The sequence below is a fragment of the Macaca nemestrina genome, chromosome 13, assembly GCF_043159975.1.
Source record: "Macaca nemestrina isolate mMacNem1 chromosome 13, mMacNem.hap1, whole genome shotgun sequence".
Classification (NCBI taxonomy): Eukaryota; Metazoa; Chordata; class Mammalia; order Primates; family Cercopithecidae; genus Macaca; species Macaca nemestrina.
The window spans coordinates 30,133,986-30,155,788 of NC_092137.1; the positions used below are offsets into that span (position 1 = coordinate 30,133,986).

Here is a 21,803-nt window from a genome sequence, read left to right on the forward strand (position 1 = left end):
TTTTGGGAGGCTGAGGTGGGTGGATTACTTGAGGTTGGGAGTTTGAGACCAGCCTAGCCAACATGGTGAAACCTTGTCTCCACTAAAAAACAAAAATTAGCCAGCGATGGTGGTGGGCACCTGTAATCCCAGCTACTCAGGAGGCTAAGGCAGGACAATCACCTGAACCTGGGAGGCGGAGGTTGCAGTGAGCCAAGACCGAGCTACTGAACTCCAAGCTGGGCGATAGAGTGAGACTCCATCTCAAAAAAAAAAAAAAAAAAAAAAAAAAATTTGTCACGTCTTTTTCCAAAACTAAAGTTTAATTACCTTAAGGACAGGAATGTCACTATTTTGATATGCTCCCACCTGGGAAGGGCTCAGCATAGGCTGTAGAGAAAATAAATGGCTATGAATGAACAATTTCAAACCCTTTATCTCGATGGGAAAATGACTTCCTTGCAGTGTCACCATCATCTACCTTCCTTTTCCACCCCTCTGAGTACACCACCCCTTATCTGGAATGCAGCTCACAGGAATGACACAGTGGATGAGGCAGGCTCAGGAGCTGACCTTCAGGAACTTTGCACCGTCCTCTAACCAATTCTTTAAAGAGTGTGAGAAAAAGTGGGGCCCTGCTATATAAAAATCACCAGGCAAGCTTGCTGAGGTACAGATTCTGGCTAGGCACAGTGGTTCACACCTGTAATCTCACCACTTTGGGAGGCTGAAGCAGGTGGATTGCTTGAGCCCAGGAGTTCCAGAACAGCCTGGGTATCATAGTGAGATCCCTTTGTTAGGTTTTTTTTGTTTTTTGTTTTTTGTTTTTTGAGACGGAGTTTCACTCTTGTTGCCCAGGCTGGAGTGCAATGGTGCCATCTTGGCTCACCGTAACCACCGCCTCCTGGGGTCAAGCGATTCTCCTGCCTTAGCCTCCCAAGTAGCTGGGATTACAGGAATGTGCCACCATGCCCAGCTAATTTTGCATTTTTAGTAGAGACAGGGTTTCTCCATGTTGGTCAGGCTGGTCTCGAACTCCCAACCTCAGGTGATCTGCCCACCTCAGCCTCCCAAAGTGCTGGGATTACAGGCGTGAGCCACTGCGCTCGGCCACTTTGTTAGTTTCTTTTAAAGGTAAGGAGAGGGTTAAAGAAAGACACAGAGAGAGAGAGGGTGGCTCTACAACAACACAGGTAGATTGCAAAAATCTGTAGAGGTGGGGGCACCACCTTAATGCCCGAGCCACCACCGCTTAACAGGCTGGAGAACTTATGTGCCTGAGCGGGAGGGGTCTGGGCAGTACAGCTTGCTGCTGGGAAAGACGTTGATAAGATGTTCCCACGATGAGGCAGTTTGACTCTTGTTCCTGCAGAATGTGATGTTCCTTGCACTTTTTCCCAGCAGAATATGACAGGGATGTTTCTTCAGTTGGCCCTTTGCTAGGCAAGGTATGATAAGGACGTTCCTGTGCCTTGTGGTCAGGTGGTTAGACAGGCTGTTTTTCACGGCCCGAACACCCATGGAATGTTTCACTTTGACCAAGGTCTGTGAAATGGTAGGGTGGGGAGGCTTACAAAATGGTACAGTTTGGGCCAGGTGCAGTGGTTCATGCCTGTAATCCCAACACTTTGGGAGGCTGAGGCAGGTGGATCACCTGAGGTCGGGAGTTTGAGACCAGCCTAACCAACAGGGAGAAACCCCGTCTCTACTGAAAATACAAAAAATCAGCTGGGCATGGTGGCAGGTGCCTATAATCCCAGCTACTCGAGAGGCTGAGGCAGGAGAATTGCTCGAACCTGGGAGGCAGAGGTCATGGTGACCGGAGGTCGTGGTGAGCCAAGATTACACCATTGCACTCCAGCCTGGGCAACAAGAGTGAAACTCCATCTCAAAAATACAACAACAACAATGAAAACAACAAAACAAAACAACAACAACAAAAAAACAAAGGTACAGTTTGGACTAACACCCTTCTTTACAAAAAATTTTAAAAAGTTAGCTAGGTGTGGTGGCACATGCCTGTGGCCCCACCTACTTGGGCGGGTGAGGTGGGAGGATCACTTGAGCCTTGGGAGGTAGAGGCTGTAGTGAGCTATGATTGCACCACCGTGTTCCAACCTAGGCAACAGAGCCTAGGTTGTTTTGTCCCAAAACAAACAAAAAGATACAGATTCTTGCCGGGCACAGTGGCTCATGCCTGTAATCCCAGCACTTTGGGAGGCCGAGGTGAGCAGATCACTTGAGGTCAGGAATTGGAAACCAGCCTGGCCAACATGGTGAAACCCCATCTCTACTAAAAATTAAAAAAAAAAAAATTAGACAGGTGTGGTGGCAGGTGCCTGTAATCCCAGCTACTCAGGAAGCTGAGGCAGGAGAATTGCTTGAACCCGGGAGGCAGAGGTTGCAGTGAGCTGAGATTGTGTCATTGCACTCCAGCCTGGGCAACAGAGCATGACTCCGTCTCAAAAAAAAAAAAAAAAAGATACAGATTCTAGGGTCCCATCCCCACAGATTCTATAGGCTTGAGATGATGGTGCCTGGAATTTTGCTTTTCTCCCCGTAGAGGCTGATCATGCTACTCTTTGGACCCCACGTTGATGAGAACTGATGGACAGCACATTCTGAAGGAAACAAGCACCACAAAAACCTATTTGTGAACGTGGCAGCAGAAACCCAAATCAAACTACCTTAAGCAAGAAAATGGATTTGCTGGAAAGAAACTGGGGTAGGCAGCTCAGTGTGAGTGGAAAAGTTGCAGAAGGAAGAGAGGATCTGGGGACCTCAGAGACTGAACTTGGGAACTCGATTATCATTGGAATCACTTTTATTTCTGCTGTCTCTGCGTCCTCCCCTATTACCAATAAATTTTCTTTATATAATGGGGACATGCTGATGGAAATTCCAAATTCTTATTACCGAGTTCCGTATTTCAGTTATTTATTACAAGCCACCCCAAAGTTAGTGGCTTCATACAACAATAATTTGTTTTGCTCATGAATCTATAATTTGGGCAGGGCTCAGAGGGGATATCTCATCCCTGCTCTGTGCGGCATCAGCTGGGGTTCAATGGCAAGAGGTGACTGGACAGCTGGGAGCTGGAATGCCTGAGGGGTCCTTGCCCACCTGTCTGAGGACTGACGTTAGCTGCTAGGGACCTCAGCTGGGGGTGTGGCCAGAGCACCTCGCTACGGCCAGTGCGGCTGCCTGGACTTCCTCATAGCATGGTTCCAGGGTTCCAAGAGCACTATCCCCAGAGGACCAGATGCAAACTGCATTATCTTTTAGTACACAGCCTTAGATGTCACAAAGCATTATTTTCACCTTGGTCCCACACTTACCCAGATTTAAGAAAAGGGAAAATCAACCCCACCTCTTTATAGGAGAAATGAAAAGGTCGCATCATATGCAGAGCTGTAGTCTCGAGGATGCTGTTGTAAGCATCTTTGAAAAATGCAACCTGCTGCACTGCATCATCTGAGATGGCAGATTTTATGAGTTACTGTATCAAAAACCCCAGGGAAGAACTTGGATTGACGTGGCCTTGGTCAATGCTCACTCCACGGACCAATTATCGTGAGCAAGAAAGGGAAGCACAAAGACTAACCCAGCCTGACTCACATACTATTCTGTGACTGGCTGGAGGGAACAGCCAAAATTACCTACAACCACTATAAACTGGGACTTCCCAGGTTCTGAGCCTTCTGGATACCAGAGTCTTAGCTACAACAATAAGAAGGGTTCACAGAGTCCAGACGCCTTTATGTAAAAACACCTAAAGGGCAATATTTTCAGAAATGTGTTGGCAGCAAGAAAGACCAACAGAGGAGGAGGAACTATGGCCAGGTGTAGGGTCAGTCAGAAGAGTTCAGGTGTGTCAGTCAACGTCCTGCAAGAGGATCCAGGATCTGAAAGAATCAAGGAAGACAGACGGCGACAGCCGTTCTCCACAGGGACGGCAGGTGAAAGGGTAAGCCTGAAAAGTCAAGTCAAGGAGGTTGGTGGGATCTGGGGTGTGAGAGGGAGGCTCCAAGACAAGGGGGCACGTGCAGTGGGCTTCCACTTGCATAAGTCCTCACAGCAACTCTACCGTGTAGCTATCATTTCCACTTTCAAACTAGGAAATAGATGTTCAGAGAGATTAAGTAATTCTCCCCGGGCTCAGTGGCTCATGCCTGTAATCCCATAACTTTGGGAGGTCGAGGCGGGTGGATCACCTGAGGTCGGGAGTTTGACACCAGCCTGACCAACATGGAGAAACCCTGTCTCTACTAAAAATACAAAATTAGCTGGGTATGGTGGCACATGTCTGTAATTCCAGCTACTCATGAGGCTGAGGCAGGAGAATCACTTGAATCTGGGAGGTGGAGGTTGTGGTGAGCCGAGATCATGCCATTGCACTCCAGCCTGGGCAAGAAGAGCGAAATTGCATCTCAAAAAAAAAAAAAGAAAAAAAATTAATTCTCTCCCGATCACCCAAGATGTGAGCCTCAAAGAAGAAATACAAGTTCTGAGAGTACATCAGAGGCCACCCCCATAAGCAGGGGACACAGATGTGTGCTTTCGTCCCAGGGCAGCCCTGGACACTGCTCCACTCCAGCACTGCTCCCAGTGTGTGGCCCACAGACCCCCAGCACAGCCATCACCCGGGGACTGGCTAGAAATGCAAACCCATGGGCCGCACCCTAAACCCCCTGTTTTCAAATCTCTGGGGACAGGGCCTATGAAGTTTCTAATAAACCTTCCAAGTGATCCTGAACACGCTTAAGTTTGAGAACAACCGCTGTATTCCATTTTATTCCCATGGTTTACTCCAAACAGCCTGGAGCCACCAGTGTAAACTGTAACCGGCATGCGAGAGCCCTGCAGGAAACTGATTACACAAGGACAGGATGTTGGGATTACCCACTCCTCACCTTACACGGTTGCCATAAGGGTGACAGAAGATCCAATATATGGATGTATAGTTTGCTTTGCAAAAAGTCATTCTCACTCCATACCCCAGCCCCTACCCCCAGCTTGAAGTTACCACTCTCCTTACTCTAAATCCCTTAAAATACATAAAGTCTGAATCACCTCATTGTTTTTTTTTACTGGCTGCCTTGTATGTCAGTGGTCTGCTCATGTTAATGTCTTACCTCCTAATTAGGTTGTAAGCTCTTCAAAGGCAGGCGCAGGCATGACCTCTAAGTGACTAGGACAGAAGCCCAAATAAAATTATCTTTTCTAAGTTAAAATTTGTAGGCCATTGATAAGTATTTTGCTGAATGTCTTATGTGTGTAATGGATGGTGGTACCCCCTTACTCATGAGGGATACATTCCAAGACCCCCAGTGGATGCCTGAAACTGTAGATCATATCAAGCTCTCTACATGTTTTTGTTTGTTTCTTTGTTGTTTTTCAGGCAGGGTCTCCCTCCGTCACCCAAGCTGGAGTGCAGCGGCATAAATCACAGCTCATTGTAGCTTCAAATTCCTGAACTCAAGCGATCCTCCCACCTCAGTCTCCCAAGTAGCTAGGACTATAGATGTATACCACCCACGCCTGGCCAACTTTTTAATGTTTTGTTGAGACAGGGTCTCACTAGTTGCCCAGGCTGGCCTTAAACACCTGGCCTCAAATGATCCCCCTGCCTCCACCTCCCAAAGCACTGGGATTACAGGCATAAGCCACCAGGCCCGGCCCATTCTATGGTTTTGATCTGACAATCTAGACAGTAACTAAGTGACTAAGGGGTAGTGGGTATAGACACCGGATGTGCTGCACACACGGATGACTCATGCCCGGGCAGGATGGAGCAGGATGGTGTGAGATTTCATCATGACACTCAATTTAAACCATAAATTGTTTATTTCTGGAATGTTTTATTTAATATTTTTGGTGAAAGAAAACAGAACCATGGATAAGGGAGGACTGCTGTGTCTTGTTTAATCCACAGAAGCACAATCCTATAAGCTGGGGGTGACCTTAGGGGACTGAGACTTCAGAGGTGTCAAGCACCCCCTTCAGCATCACACCCAGGAGGGAGCTGTTGCAGGCAGGTCCACATCCAAGCCTGCGTGATGCCCAGGTCCCGGCCCTTACCCGGCCTAACGCGGGGCTCCCGTGTGCACGTGTCAGGGTGTCACTGCTTCTCACAGGCACTTCCGTGAGAAGTGCCACCACAGAAGTTCCACTGCTGGTGGCAAAGTGCTTAACGTCGTCAGTGCTCAAACATGTGAGCTATTTTAAATACTTGACTTTCTATTTTAAAACACCTGGTCACCTTCATCATTTTACTTGTTTCTCAAAACGACCCTGGGCAATGGGTGGAGCCTCTATTACTATACCTAACGTTAGAGGTGAAGAAACCAGGACTCGGGAGTTAAGAGACCCAGGCTTGTTTTCCTCCCACTCAAGGCTCCCTCCCTCTACTCTTAGCGGTGGTGGTCATCCCTCTGCATCCGTAGCAACCTCAATTCTTGCCTCCACAGAAGAAAGAATTTGACTGAGGGGCATAAGGTAGAAGGAGAGATCAAGGTAAGTTTTGTTTTGGTTTTTGGTTTTTTTGAGATAGAGTCTTGCTGTGTCAGCCAGGCTGGACTACAATGGCGCGATCTCGGCTCACTGCAACCTCCTCTTCCCGGGTTCAAGTGATTCTCCTGCTTCAGCCTCCTCAGTAGCTGGGATTACAGGTGCCCATCACCACGCCTGACTAATTTTTGTATTTTTAGTAGAGACAGTGTTTCACCATGTTGGCCGGGCTATTCTCGAACTCCTGACCTCAGGTGATCCACCCACCTTAGCCTCCTAAAGTGCTGGGATTACAGGCATGAGCCACTGCGCCTGGCAACCAAAGCAAGTTTTAGGGCAGGAGTGAAAGTTTATTAAAAAGCTATAGAGCAGGCCAGGTGCGGTGGCTCACACCTGTAATCCCAGCATTTTGGGAGGCTAAGGCAGGCGGATTGCTTGAGGTCAGGAGTTCGAGACTAGCCTGGCCAACATAGTGAAACCTGTCTCTACTAAAAATACTAAAATTAGCAAGTTGTGATGGTGTGCACCTGTAATCCCAGCTACTCAGGAGGCTGAGACAGGAGAATCGCTTGAACCCAGGAGGTGGAGGCTGCAGTAAGCTGAGACTGCGCAACTGCACTCCAGCCTGGGTGACAGAGCAAAACTCCATCTCAAAAAAAAAAAAAAAAAAAAAAAAAAAGGTTCTACAGTAGTAATGAAAGGAAGGAAGAAAGGTACACTTGGAAGAAGGCCAAGAGGGCAACTGGAAAGACCAAGTATGTGGCTTGAGCTCTTGACTTGGGGTTTTATGCAGTGGCATATGTGATGGTTAATATAGTGTCAGCTTGATTGCATTGAAGGATTCAAAGTATTGTTCCTGGGTGTGTCTGTAAGGATGTTGCCAAAGGAGATTAACATTTGAGTCAGTGGACTGGGAGAGGCAGACCCTCAATGGAAGGGTGCACCATCCAATCAGCTGCTGATGCCGCTAGAATAAACCAGGCAGAAGAAGGCAGGAGAAGCCAACTTGCTAAGTCTTCTGACCCTCATCTTTCTCCCATGCTGGATGCTTCCTGCCCTCGAACATCAGACAAAGTTCTTCGGCTTTGGACTCTTGGACTTACACCAGCGGTTTGCCTGGGGCTCTCAGGCCTTCGGCCACAGTCTGAAGGCTGTGCTCTTGGCTTCCTTGCTTTCAAGGTTTTGGGACTCAGACTGGCTTCCTTGCTCCTCAGCTTGGAGACGGCCTATTTTGGGGCTTCAGCTTGTGATCGTGTGAGTCAATACTCTTTAATAAACTCGTCTTCATATAGACACGTATCCTATTAGTTCTGTCCCACTAGAGAACCCTAATACAACATACTTCTGGGGTCTTGTGTTACTTCTCCCCTCTCCTGAGATCTTATGGGGAAGCTGCTGATCACCAGTTTCAGATGTTTTCTATGTATTAGAAGACTGGAGACTGCCTTTCCCTGGTACTGCTGTGAACAATTATTACTTTAGAGAAACAGTTAACCACGACCTGACCCTCGCCTGATGGTCGCCCAACACTCCTGTTGTGTGTCGGGGGAGCCCTCTTCTGCCCTGCTGATACCTGATTATCTGCCTACGGTCACACTACTACTCGCCACCACTCACATGGAGTCTCTATCCAGTCTGGATCATTCCTGCCAGCCCTGCAGTTCAGGGCTGTCCTCAGCTGGTGCCCTATCAGACTCCCACCTGCAGGGCAGATGCAAAAGTGAAAGCCTTCCTCTAGCCCCAGAGTCTAAGAACAAAACAGATTTAAGGCATCAAAGTCCCACTCTCTGAAGGACCAAGGCAACTGAGGTTCAGTGAGGTTCCATTGAAGCTCCGTGGTGAGGCCTCCTTCAAGCTTTCTCCTGCAAACCCCCTCATCTTCCACGCTGTGACTCCGCTCCAGGCCACTGCTTTAGAGACCTCTTCTAACCCACTCCAAGGACATGACATCAGGGCAGGAAAAGCGTGCCTTATGACTGGGCTCTGCCTGGGCTTAGTCATCCTGCTGGACCAGCTCTAGGGGAAGGCTGTGGTTCTACTTCATCTCTCTGAGCTTGTAAAATTAATCAAACTTGTATTTTTAGTATGGGATTTCTTTTTCAAGCCCAGTTTTTCCAGAGTTCATAATAAAAGAGATAAAAAGTGGTAACAGCTTCTTTAGACATCTTAAACATTCTACTTGCAGAATTAAATACATCTTTGTATAAGAAAACCCTGGGGTGAGTATGGAGAGCTAGCTCTCCCCAGCAGTTTGAAAAGCCTCTGGGCCACTGAGTGCCAGCCCAGCTCCACCATTCTTTGGGTTAATGAGTATGTCCTGTGAAGGGCAGGGTGTTAACCGTTAACTCAAGCTTTTGAAAGGGAGTTCAGCAGCATAACTTGTTAGTAACGAAGGGGCACAGGCAACTTCACCCCAAAATATGGCTCCTTGGCATAATGAGGATTTGGGGTTTAACTTTTTTTTTTTTTTTTTTTTTTTTTTGAGGCAGGGTCTCACTCTGTCACTCAGGCTGGAGTATAGCAACGTGATCTCAGCTCAATGCAGCCTTGACCTCTTGGGCTCAAGAGATCCTCCTACCTCAGCCTCCTGAGTACCTGGGACTACAGGTATGAACCATCGTGCCCAGCTAATTTTTTAAATTATTTTTGTAGAGATGGCAGTGGCGGGGAGGTGGAGGAGCGGGTTGGGGAATCTCACTATATTGCCCAGGCTAGTCTCGAACTCCTGGGCTCAAGCAATCCTCCCACCTTGGCCTCCCAAAGTGCTAGGATTACAGGCATAAGCCACCACGTATGGCCTATAATGAGTCTTTTGAAGGCCCTTAGATATCAACAGATGCTAGAAGAGACTTTTATCTTATCTGCATAAAGACCAGATCAACCCACCAAGGAAAGTAATTATTTTTCCTTCCTCTTCCTGTTATCTTATTATCTATTCAATGTAACCACGCCTGAAGAGACCCTTTCACAGGAAAACGTCCATCTCTCAGGCTCATTCAATTTCCAGAAAGAATGATTTACAAGTTAATCTGTGTTCCTGATCCATTCATTCTCCCTAGTAATCATTTCTTGCCTCTTAACAGAAGTACCTATATTCCCCATCTCCCCGCTTCCCTCTGAAATACGCTATGTAAGTATCGGGGCCCCACTGGGACACGGGACAGTCATTCTGATTCAGCCTTGTGCATGCTAATAAATGTGTATGCCTTTTCTCTTACGAACCTGCCTTTTGTGAGTTGATTTTTCAGCAAACCTTCAGAGAATGAAAGGGAAGATTATTCCCTTGACCTTGACAGCCTTTACTGGGGTTTAAGTGGAGGAGAGGGCAACACTTAAAGAAAAACTATAATTTCTCAGACACCACTTTCTCCAGGAAAAATCTTGCGGGCTCACTTACAAAGCCCTGAGAATGTGAATCCACTTCCACCCCCGAGCCCGCTCCAAGATGATGGCACTCTTCCTTCCCATCTCCTCCCTGTTCCCTCCTGACAGCTCCGGCGCCACAGTGTTCTGTTCTCAGAATATAAATTTAGCTGCTCGAGGAGGATGAGCAAGGCTCATGGCAACTGTGTTCTCTGCAGGTGGCGTGAGTCACTCAGCCTCGGGAGGGGCCTCCTCCGGGCTTCTCAGCATCTTCGGCCCTGGCTGGGCTGGCTAAGCACACCTGCAGCACCGGCTCTGGTATCGGGATATTTGCTTAGCCAGGGAGCCAAAGCTGTAACTAAACCCACCCAGAAAATGTTCCCTGCATCTAACCAACTTGTTAGTTTTTTTGTTTGTTTGTTTTCTCCTTTATACGATATATTCCCAGTGGACAAGTTATTCGGATCAGCTGGTGAAAGCAGATCCACTTCCCGGTGAAATAAACATGCCTTTCTTTCCACCCCAACGTCTAAATGCTTAAGGAATTTTAAGCCAAATCTGATATTTTTCCTTTTTAGGGCTTGCCATTGCACACTGGTCTGCTTCTTCCAGGCTGTCCCATAAGCATATATTTTTTCACTTCTCTCTGGCCCATGTTCTTCCCAAATGCCCAGCACTTCCTAAGGGCCGGTTCAGCGTCGCACTTTCTCTAAACAAGGGTGCGAGGCCACCATCTAGTGTCCAACAGCGGTAGTGCATGTATGCAACAAGTCCACTAGGTCAGACAAGTACACTGCACATGACCTGCCAATTTCTGGGAATGTTGGTAATGGTTTGTCACAAAATCGGACAGGCTGCATACATGAAGCAGCAAAAGAAACTGATGTATGGATGAGAATTAAAAAGCATTTCTCTAGCCTCTCCTAGTGTAGAGCAGTGACCAACCATTCTGGTTTTTACCTGGGACTGAGGGGGCTGCCTAGGACCAAGGACTTTCAGTCCTAAAAGCAGGAAAGTCCCCGGTAAAGAGGGAAAAGTTGATCACGCAACAAGGAGAAATAAAATGGCTCTGGGAGCAGAAACTTATAAGAAATAAGAGACCTTGGGCTTGTGGGTGGGGGTGGAAGACAGCTTTAGAAGAAAATTTTTGTTTTTATGGAAGAGACGGCACTTTATGGTTATCAGAGGAAGGAAGCTCAGTCAGACAGCAGAGAAATGACTTGGGGCATTAGCCCAAAATGTTCTGATCGAGAGGCTGGGCTGAGCTCAGAGGATTCTCTGGTGGCCCCCAGACCAAGGAACCTCAGTTACAATTGTTCTCCTACTGGAACGAAGGCCCGTTCTGCATCTGCTCTTACAGGCGTGCCTCTGCTGCTCTGAGCAGTGTAGTATATATATATAAAATCTCTAAGACGTTGTCAGTGCTTTAAACGAACTCATCTGGGCTACACTCAGGAAGTGAACCGGAGCTTGCTGTTTCACTGACCATCTGGGAATGCCCCAGTGAACAAGGGGACTTTGCAGTTGCAACTCTGCCACTAGCTGTATGACACCGAGCAAGTGACTTTTCTGAAGCTCCCTTTCTTCGGTGGGCTGTTGTGCAGTTGGATGAAGCAGGGATATAAAGCCCTCTTAGCCCAGTGTCCAGCATTTGGCCAGCTCTGGGTGAAGCCTGTCTGTCTTTGACCAAGCAACCCAGACACAGTCCCTGGCCCTGAAGCCAGAGTCATGGGGCCTCTTCTGTTTCTTCCAGCAGACCTCCCAAATTGAGCCTGCTTCTTTCTTTTGTAACTCTAAACTTTTAAGAGTTTCTACCACCTACTTCTTGCTTTTCTTCCGACCTGGTACTCACGCACCCTTCCCCTTACTCCCAGGACTGGCTGAAGAATGGAGATTATAACAGCAATTGTGAGATTCACCAGGTAATTCATGCAAAGAGCCTAGAGCAGGGCCTGGCACTAGGCTCTAGGCTAGCGGGTCAGAGCTTGAAAACGCTCCTGTCATTGTGGTTCTCTCACCTTCACTTCCCAGTTACAGGTCCTGTTCTTTGCTGGAGTTTAAGAAACTGAAGTTCAAAAGATCCCCCAAATTTCACCCTGAAACCTAAGCAGTGCTAAAAAAGCTTCAAAGGCCTTCCTGGTTCACTTATTCATCCATGCAACCAAGTTTTATGGCTACTATGCCAGACAGTGTGTGAGGAAGGAAGAACACCTGTGGCCAGGCTCAGTGGCTCACATTTGTAATCTCAGCATTTTGAGAGGCCAAGGCAGAAGGATTGCTTGAGTCCAAGAGTTTGAGACCAGCCTGGGCAACATGGCAAAACCCCATCTTTACGAAACTTTTAAAAATTAGCTGGGTGTGGTAGTACAAATCTGTGGTCCCAGCTACTGGGGAGGCTGAGGTAGGAGGATCACTTGAGCCCAGGAGGTCAAGGCTGCAGTGAGCCATGGTTGCACCACTGCACTCCAGCCTGGGTGACACAGTGACATCCTGTCACCCTTCACCCGAAAAAAACCACCTGGGAATAGGAGAAATGCAGCCACTGTCCTCAGGGTCTTATAGCCAACAGGGAGGCCAGCCATTAAAGGCAAATTATGACAAGATGCCAAAGATGGGGCTTGGGGGCTGAGGGAACAGGGAACAGAAAGCTGCTCTCCCAGGGGGTCCACAAGGCAGCCATATTTAAACAAGACATGACGGATGAAAGTGATAATAAGTTTACCTGCCGAAGAGTGAGGCAAGGGGAAAGGCACAGAGAATTCTCAACCATAGGGAAGAGGCTAGAATGGCCAATGCCAGGGACTAAGAGAGGCCAGAAGACAGAGTCAGAGAAACAGAACATGGAGTGGGGGTGCCCTGAGGGAGGCAGAGGCTAGAATTTGCAGGACTTGAAAGTGTAAGGACAGAAGACTTCTTTTTATTTGTATTTTTTTCAGAGGTAGTCTCTCTCTGTCGCCAGGCTGGAGTGCAGTGGCGCGATCCCGGCTCACTGCAACCTCTGACTCGCCGGTTCAAGTGATTCTCCTGTCTCAGCCTCCCGAGTAGCTAGGATTACAGGCATACGCCACCACGTCCAGCTAATTTTTGTATTTTTAGTAGAGCCGGGATTTCACCATGTTGGCCAGGACGGTCTCCATCTCCTGACTTCGTGATCCTCCTGCCTCGGCCTCCCCAAGTGCTGGGATTACAGGTATGAGCCACCACGCCCGGTCAGGACAGGGAACTTCTTTCTGAGGGTGATAGGAGTACAGCCCAGCATGAAGTGGGGGAGTACAGATCAGACTGGAATTTTGGAAAGCTCACTCTTTTATCTCTAGGCGTGAAGCTGAGCAAACATCACCTACCCCTCCCGCAAGACTCCTTCCTTTTGCTGACTCTTCAGAGGAGGTGTAGTTAGTGGGGAGCCACAGGTGTGAAATATGGGCTGTTCAGATGGGTAAATCCCAGGCAAGATAGCATTATCCTCCCAGCAAGTCATCCCTGGGGGCAGGAAAGTACTGGAGAGTGGGTTCTGTCTCCAGGCCCAGATGGTGGGGGTGGCTGGGAGCTAGCAGCTGGCTACAGGGCCTACGCAGGCCTCTATTTTTCTTTCTATAGCTCATAAATATTAGTACCAGTTTTTACAACTGGCCGATAAATCCAGCTTATTCCAACCCTTGTGGATTTCTTAAATCCCTAGCTTGTATATCAGTTGATCTGCCATGATTGAACAAAAGTGGCCTGGATGCTTCTGGGTGTAGGTGTATGGATGGGTTGGGAGTGTGGAGAAGTTAGACAGAAAGGAGTGACCTCATTACAGTCTTCACAGAGCTTGTCCTCTTGTGAGGAAGGGAAAAAATGAATTCAGTAGGAAGAGGACAGTGACAATCTGCACTTCTTGGTAGGGAGATTGAAGCTGGGAATGCAGGGACCCATTTTCCTAAGATTGGGATGGAGTGAGAGCTAGTGCTGGAACCCACCAGACCACACTGGCTGTGGCTCACAGAAAGGGTCCTGGAGAAGAGGACTTCTTACTGTAGGAAGTAAGTCACAGGCCACATTCCTAGCCAGGGTCCACTACCCTCTAAGGGCCCCCACTCTAGTTATGCAAACCTTCCTTTGCTTCCTCAAATAAGCCAAGTCCATTCCCACAGCCTCAGGCTGTCTTCTGTTATGGTTCCCTCTTACCCGAAGGCTCTGACCCCTCAATGGTTACTGGCTTCCTCCTTCAGGTACTGCGTCAGTGCCAGCTCTTCAGAAAGGCCCCCTGAAGACCCTTCCTGAAGTGGCCCCACACCCACACACCAACAAGTCTTTCTCTCCCCCAGCATTATGCTTTTCATCTTCATCATTCTCAACCTCCATTGGAAATGACGCTGCTCCTCTAGTTTCCTCTCCTACCCTCCAACTCCTGGCCTACAGACTAAAACTCAAGAGAGGAGGATCGAGTCTGCTTTGTTCACTGCTGCATCCCCAGGCAAGGGAGAAAGCCTGGCTTACACTAGTGCTCAGCAGCTTCAGAATGAATGAAAGCAATGCCCTATAAACAAATCTACTTTAAGTAGACATGGAGATTATTATTTGTGAGATAACTCAATTCAAAGGCGTTATGGTAGAGAGAAGACCAAGTTGAACAATCATAAGACTTACATTTCAGTCCTACATGGAGTTTTTCTTCTTGCTGTGGTGGTCAATACACAGAATATTCTGGAATCTCAGGCTGAGTTTATACCTGTAGAAAGAAGAAAGCAACGCCTTACACATTATTGTTGGGAGGATCAAACTAGAGAGTATACGTTCAATGCTTTGTAAACTGTAAGGTACAAATAGATGTATGATTATAACTTTAGGAGGGAATTACTACAATATTTATTTATATAAGCACTTTCCCTAGTCTATCCAAAATAGACTCTGACTTAGACAAAATGGATTTAGAATCTGCATTTCAGAGACATCTAGTATATAAATGCAATCATTTCAACAAATGAGGGCAGAGTCCACAAATCATGTCTATTCTCAGGCTCTGTTGCTTTTCTTTCACACCATGCCCACTGACAGCTGGCTTCATTTCTGAACAAATTTTGTTGTCTCACTATTTACTTTCCTTTTTAAAAGGTTTTTTTTTTCCTACTTATATATGTAGTACATGTTCTTGTAAAATTGTTAGAAAATGCTAAAATTTTTTCAAAATTTTTTGTAACCCTAACTAGTCTAGAGGTAACCAAAGTAAATATTTTGAAATATTTTCTTCCAAATTATTTTTTAAAACCCAAGTTGCATGTGGCAGTCTCATTTTGCACAGCAGACAAAGTGAATGTGCTGTATTGCTACATGATAATGGCTCTGTTAAGCCAGCTGAGTCCCTGCTGAACAGGATACAGACGGCACTAGAGGGTGGGAAAAGCACAAGAGTTTGGTTCTGACCCCGCTTCTTAGTAACTTATAGGCTTTGGGCAAGTGATTTAACCTCTCTGAGCCTCCATTTTCTCATATGCAAAATGAGCAATAATGATTCCTACCACATAGAGTGGTTATGAGCACTCAATAAAATAAAATACGTAAATCGATTGAGACATAGTGATACTCAATCAAGTATAGTCATATTATTAGTACTGTTAACAATAATGTCTTTAAAGGTGGCAGCTCTGTCTTGAAAAAAGAGGAGATTAAATTGAAGCCAAGGTGGCTGGAGTCAGACACGATGGAAGGGAACAGGGTAAGAACTCTGTACTCATTGCTGGGGTCCAGCCAGTATAACCAGGGAAAGCATTCCATGTCCAGGGCTTACCCCTTCCTCAAGAACAGCATCAAGGACATAGACGATCAACAGGGAACCGTCAGTCCCCAGGTCTGGCCACAGAGAAGCATTGTGATCAGAGCTCTCTGTCACTAGCTGAAGAAAGGTAAGCGTGGCAGGTCCACGGCATGTCACAAGCACCCTTCAGAATGAAGGACTTATCCCCTGGCTGCTGCAAGGCCAGCCTCCGCCATCACCACCCCTGGGGATGACCTCAGTAAAGAAGGCTGTTTTGCCAAGGGTCACATCCCTTTTCGGGGTAACACACACGCTTTGGCAATACAGGTGTACAAAGGCCTGACCTTCTCTTCCCAAGTTAGGACAGCTATGGAAGCTCATCCTATCTTCAGCTTGCCCTGGTAGGTTAGCGGTGGCTTCCATGGAGCCTTGGCATCTCCATCTACACAATCCTGCTTCCCTGCCTTCCCCTTCTTTCTCCCCTTCCCCTTCCTCTCCTTTCCTCTTGCATTCCCTTCCATAGGTTTGATACCAAAAGCACTCCGTAATGGAGCTCCTACATGCTAACTCCATCTCTGAGTCTGCTTCCAGAAAAACCCAGCCTGTGACAGGAGCCCCACCTGCTCCCCCTCCTCACCTCCTCTGGTGCAATCCCTGCTGTGGGCCCTGCAGGGCTTCTTGAGTAAACAGAGGGCTGAGCTGACATTAGATTCTATTCTTACAGTTTGCCCTTTTCTCAGTGTTACCCAAGGACTTCTGCTTCCAGGAAGAGGCATACTTTTCCCTATTTGTCCCTCTAAATACAAGTAAAAGCCCTGGACATTATATATAAAACAAACAGGAGAATCTGAAGATGGAGGGAAGGAGGCAGACAGGCTAGGGGCCTTGGGTCACAGGGAATGATACAATGGTGAGTCCCTGGAGTTTTCTTTTTGTCTTGGAGCTAAAGGAGCTGGCAACTCAGAAATGGCAAAAGGCACACACAAAAACATCCCCAACAAAAGTCTGCTTTCTTTAGCAAAAGACCAGGAAAAGGGCAGCCTAGCAAAAGAGAAAACCTTTAGACAACAGCCACTCGACTCCAGCCAAATGCTACAGGAAACAACAACAGCAACGGTGGCCCCATACCCCCCCTCACCAGCAAAGGCCAGTGGGGAACCTCAACCTCCACCCTCACCAGGCTGTACCAAGGTGCCCCAAGCCCCCTGCCAGGGTGGTGTCAGAGAAGGCCAAGTGTGGAGCCAGAGGTTTCATCTCTACCAGGTGGCAGCGACCCCTCCTACCTCCCACCATCCAGCCATGTGGTGGCAGTGGAGACCATGTGGGGAGCCTCAACTTCTGCCCCCATCCTGTGGTAATGAGACAACCCTCCCTCTCCCCACTAGGGAGGGGCTAGGGGCTTGGAGGAGGCCTAGTGGAGAGTTAAGACCTATACCACTGCCTAGTAAAAATCAAGCCACCTCTTCCCATGGTGTCAGTGAAGCCATGTAGGGAGCAGTGTCCCTCCCAGCCAGGGTGTGTAAGCCCAGAGGGAATCAAGAACGCCCACCTCCACCCAGCAGCACGGAGGAGCACTGCCTCATAAGTGTCAACGGAGGCAAAGTAGAGAATCTGGACTTCTGTCCCCACTCCTGGCAAAATGGGCAGTACTTTCCCTTACCCCCAATGAGCTCACACTAGATTTTATTCAACACCCGCTAGAGCCAACTAACATAGGTTTGAACAAGATTAAAAATCCTATAACATAAAACCCCAAATATACAAATTCTAATAGAAAAATATTCATCATACCAAGAGCCAGGAAGATCTAAAACCGAATAAAAAGACAATCAATAGATACCACCACCACTAGGTGCTGTGGCTCACCCCTGCAATTCTAGCACTTTGGGAGGCCAAGGTGGGAGGATCACTGGATCTCAGGAATTCAAGACTAGCCTGGGTAACATATGCAATTTTGTAGAGACCCCCCGTCTCTACATAAAAATTAAATTAGCTGGGTATAGTAATATGTGCCTGCGGTCCCAGTTACTGGGGATACTGAGTTGGGAGGATCACTTGAGCTTGGGAGGTTGAGGCTGCAGTGAGCCATGATCATGCCACTATGCTCCAGCCTGGGTGACAGAGTAAGAACCTGTCTCAAAATAATAAGATGCCACACCAAGATGACAAAGATGATTACTGACAAAATGTTTAAAGTGGCCATCATAAAAATCCTTCAGTGAGCAATTACAAACATGCTTGAAACAAATAAAAACACACAGTAAAGAAACAGAAGACATAAAGAGGAAACAATGAAAATTTTAGAACTGGGAATCATAATAACTGAAATTTTTATAAAATTTAATGGATGAGCTTATAGCAGAAGTCAGTGTAAAACCCCAGTGAACTTGAAGACAGAAATTACTCAATCTGAGCAGAAAATAATACAAACTGAAAACAAAACAAACAAACAAAAAAGAACAGAGCCTTAGGGATCTGTGGGACTAAAACAAAAAACCTAACACTGGTGTCATCAGAATTCTGGAAAAAGGGGAAAATAAGGGCCAGGATGAAAAAGTCCTCCAAGATATAATAACTGAAAACTTCCCCAAATTGGCAAAAGATGCAAATCTACAGATTCAAGAAGCCAAGAAAACTCCAAACAATATCAACCCAAAGAAATCTATACTAAGTCATGTCACAGTCAAACTTCTGAAAACTAAAGACAAAAAAAAAAGAATTCTAATAAAAAAGGACATCTTACGTGTAAGGGGAAAACAATCTGAATGACAACAGATTTCACAAAAGAGGCCATAGAGTTCAAAAGGAAAGTGGCACAATATTTTTCAAGTGTTGAAAAAAGACTTGTCAACCCAGAATTCTATATCTAGAGAAAATATCCTTTAGGAATGAAGGGGGAATAAAGACATTCTCAATGAAAGAAAACAAACCAAACAAAGTTGTTGCTAGCTGACCTACACTGGAAGAATAGCTAAGAACATTCTCTAAAAAGAAAAATAAAATGGTTTTTAAAAAGAATATCGGAACAATAGGAAGAAAGAAAGAGAACATAAGCAAAAAAAATGGATAAGTACAATATTTCCTGCTCTTGAGTTTTTAAAATTAGTTGATCACTGAAGCAAAAAATTATACACTCTCTGATGCTATTCTCTGTAAAGAGGAAATATGTAAGACAATTACAAATGGAGATAGCAAAAAGAACTAAGGTTTCTACACTTCATCTGAACTGGTAAAATGTTGGCAATGGACAGTAATAAGTTATGTACATATAATGAAATACCTAGAGAAACAACTTAAAAAGCTAACAAAGACATGCATTCAAAAAAGTATAACTGAGGGCCAAGCACAGTGGCATGCACTTGTAATCCCAGCTACTTAAAAGGGCTGAGGTGGGAGGACTGCTTGAGCCCAGGAGTTTGAGACTATATTTAGACAACACAGCGAGACTCTGTCTTAAAACAAAAAAATCAAAATCAAACCAAAAGTACTTAGAGGAAACAAATTATTTTTAAATTTTTTTCAAGTAACCCACAGGAATGGGAAAAAAATAAAAACTAAAAAATAAAAATCACAGAAAACAAATATGGGGGAAAATAACAGCATATTTAAGTCCTAACATAGCAATAATTACACTAAATTCAATTTGTCTTAATAAACTAAGAGAGGTTGGCAGAGGGATTAAAACACATATCCAAGTCTATGTTGTCTACTAGACATTTAATTCAAATATAACAATATAGATTTTAAAAGTAAAAGAATGGAAAGCAATATACCATGAAAACATTAATCAAAAGAATACAAGAGTAGCTATACTACCATTAGATAAAGTAGACTTCAAAGCAAAAAAAAGTTACCAGGGACAGAGAGGAGCATTACATAATGATAAAAGAGTAAGTCCAGCCAAGAAGACACAGCAATCCTGTTTATGCACCAAACAGAGCTAAAATATGTGAAGCAAAAACTAATAGAATTAAAAAGAAAAATTGACAAATCTACAATTATGGTTGGAGACTTAAACCTCTCTCAAAAGTGTATAACAGAGAGAAACAAGACAGAAAAATCAGGACAGATATAGCACCCAATACCATCAATACTAAGATCTAACTGACATTTAGAGAGCACTTCATCCAATAACAGCAGAATACACATTCCTTTCAAGTGCCAATGGAACATACCAAGAAAAACTATATTGTGTCATTTAAAAAATAAAAACTTAATAAATTTAAAACAATTGAAGTCATACAGAGTATATTCTCTGATCACAATGGGATCAAACTAAAAATCAATAGTAGAAAAACAGAAAATCTCCAAACACTTGGAAACTAAACAACACACTTTCAAATATCTCCTGGGCCAAGAGAAAGTTTCAAGGGAAATTGTAAAAATACACTGAACTGAACAAAAGTTAAAATACAACATACCAAAATTTGTGGGACACCACTAGAACACCACTGAAGAGACATTTTTTAGCACTAAATACTTCTAATAGAAAAGAGAAAAAGCCTGAAATCAATAATCTAGCTACACACCTAAGAACACTGAGAAAGAAGATAGAAAAACAAACACCAAAACAAGTAGAAGTAATACCATAATAAAGAGCAGAATTCAGTAAATTGAAAACAAAAAACAATAGGAAAAAACAATAAAAGAGAAAGCTGGTTATTTGAAAAGATCAGTAAAATGGACGAGTCTCTAGCAAGACTGACAAAACAGAAAAGATACAAATATCAAGAGTGAAAGAGGCAGTATCACTATAGACCATGCATATGTCAAAATGATAAGAGAATACGATAAGCAATTTTACATCCATAACTTTGGCAACTGAAATGAAAAGGATCAATTCTTCAAAAAAAATGCAAACTACCCCAACTCACCCAATATGGAATGTATGATGTGAATGGCCCTACAACTACTAAGTAAAAATTTAAAACTCCCAAAACAGAAATCTCCAGGCCCAGATGGCTTCACTGGAGAATTCTATGAAAAGTTTAAAAAATTAGCACCAATTCTATTCAATCTTTTCCAGAAATTGAAGATGAGGGAATACTTCCCAAATAATTTTATGAAGCTAGTATACCCTGATACCAAAACCAAACAATGACAGTACAAAAACAGAAAACAGCAGACCAATATCCCTCGTGAATATAGATGCACATAACATTACCAAAATATTAGCAAAAACAACTCAGCAATATAAAAAAAGAATTACATGCCATGAACAAGTGAGGTTTATTCCAGGGATGCAAAGCTAGTTCCATGTTCAAAAATCAATACAGTCATTGTTAATACATCTACATACTAGCAATAAATGTGAAAAACTGAAATTTAGAAATAGAACACTGGCCAGGTGCAGTGGCTCACACCTGTAATCCCAGCATTTTGGGAAGCTGAGGCAGGTGGATCACCTGAGGTCAGGAGTGCGAGACCAGCCTGGCCAACATAGTGAAACCCCATCTCTACTAAAAATACAAAAAATTAGTCAGGCGTGGTGGTGGGTGCTGTAATCCCAGATACTCGGGAGGCTGAGGCAGAAGAATCGCTTGAACCCAGGAGGCGGAGGTTGTGGTGACCTGAGATCATGCCACTGCACTCTAGCCAGGGTGACAGAGTGAGACTCCATCTCAAAAAAAAAAAAAAAAAAAATACTATTTACAATCATTCAAAAAATAAAATGCTTAAGGAGTGCAAATTTAACAAAACATAAGACTAGTATGCTGGAACTACAAAATACTGATGAAAGAAAGAAAGAAGATCTAAATTAATGGAGAGTCTTACCAGGTTTGCGGCTTAGAAGACCACACACACAGCTACCGTATGACCCAGCAATTGCATAGGTGGGCATACATCCCACAGGGGTAGCAAAACATGTTCACAAAAAACCCGTACATGAGTACTTAAAGCAGTTTTATTCATAAGAGACAAAAACTGGAAACAACACAGATGGCCATCAATGACAAATGATTGCATGTACTGTGATACATCCCTACCATGAAATACTATTCATCAACCAAAAGGAATGAACACGGTGGCCCACGCCTGTAATCCCAGCTACTTGGGAGGCTGAAATAGGAGAATCTTTTGAACCCAGGAGGCAGAGGTTGCAGTGAGTCAAGATGGCGCCACTGCACTCCAGCCTGGGCGACAGAGCGAGACCCTCTCAAAAAAAAAAGAAAAAAAGAAAGGGAGGGAGGAAGGGAGGGAGGGAGGAAGGGAGGGA

General features: G+C 45.2%; 1 long non-coding RNA gene across 1 annotated transcript in view; it reads right to left on the reverse strand.

Annotated features, from left to right (window-relative positions):
• Window positions 1–259: 259 nt before the first annotated feature.
• Window positions 260–21,803, reverse strand: part of LOC105479719 (uncharacterized) — a 34,870-nt gene continuing 13,326 nt past the window's right edge. Inside the window, exons 2-3 of the long non-coding RNA XR_011611579.1 lie at window positions 14,482–14,563; window positions 260–13,082 (exon numbers count right to left, since the gene is read on the reverse strand). This is a non-coding gene — a long non-coding RNA (uncharacterized lncRNA). The remainder of the gene's footprint in view (window positions 13,083–14,481; window positions 14,564–21,803) is intronic.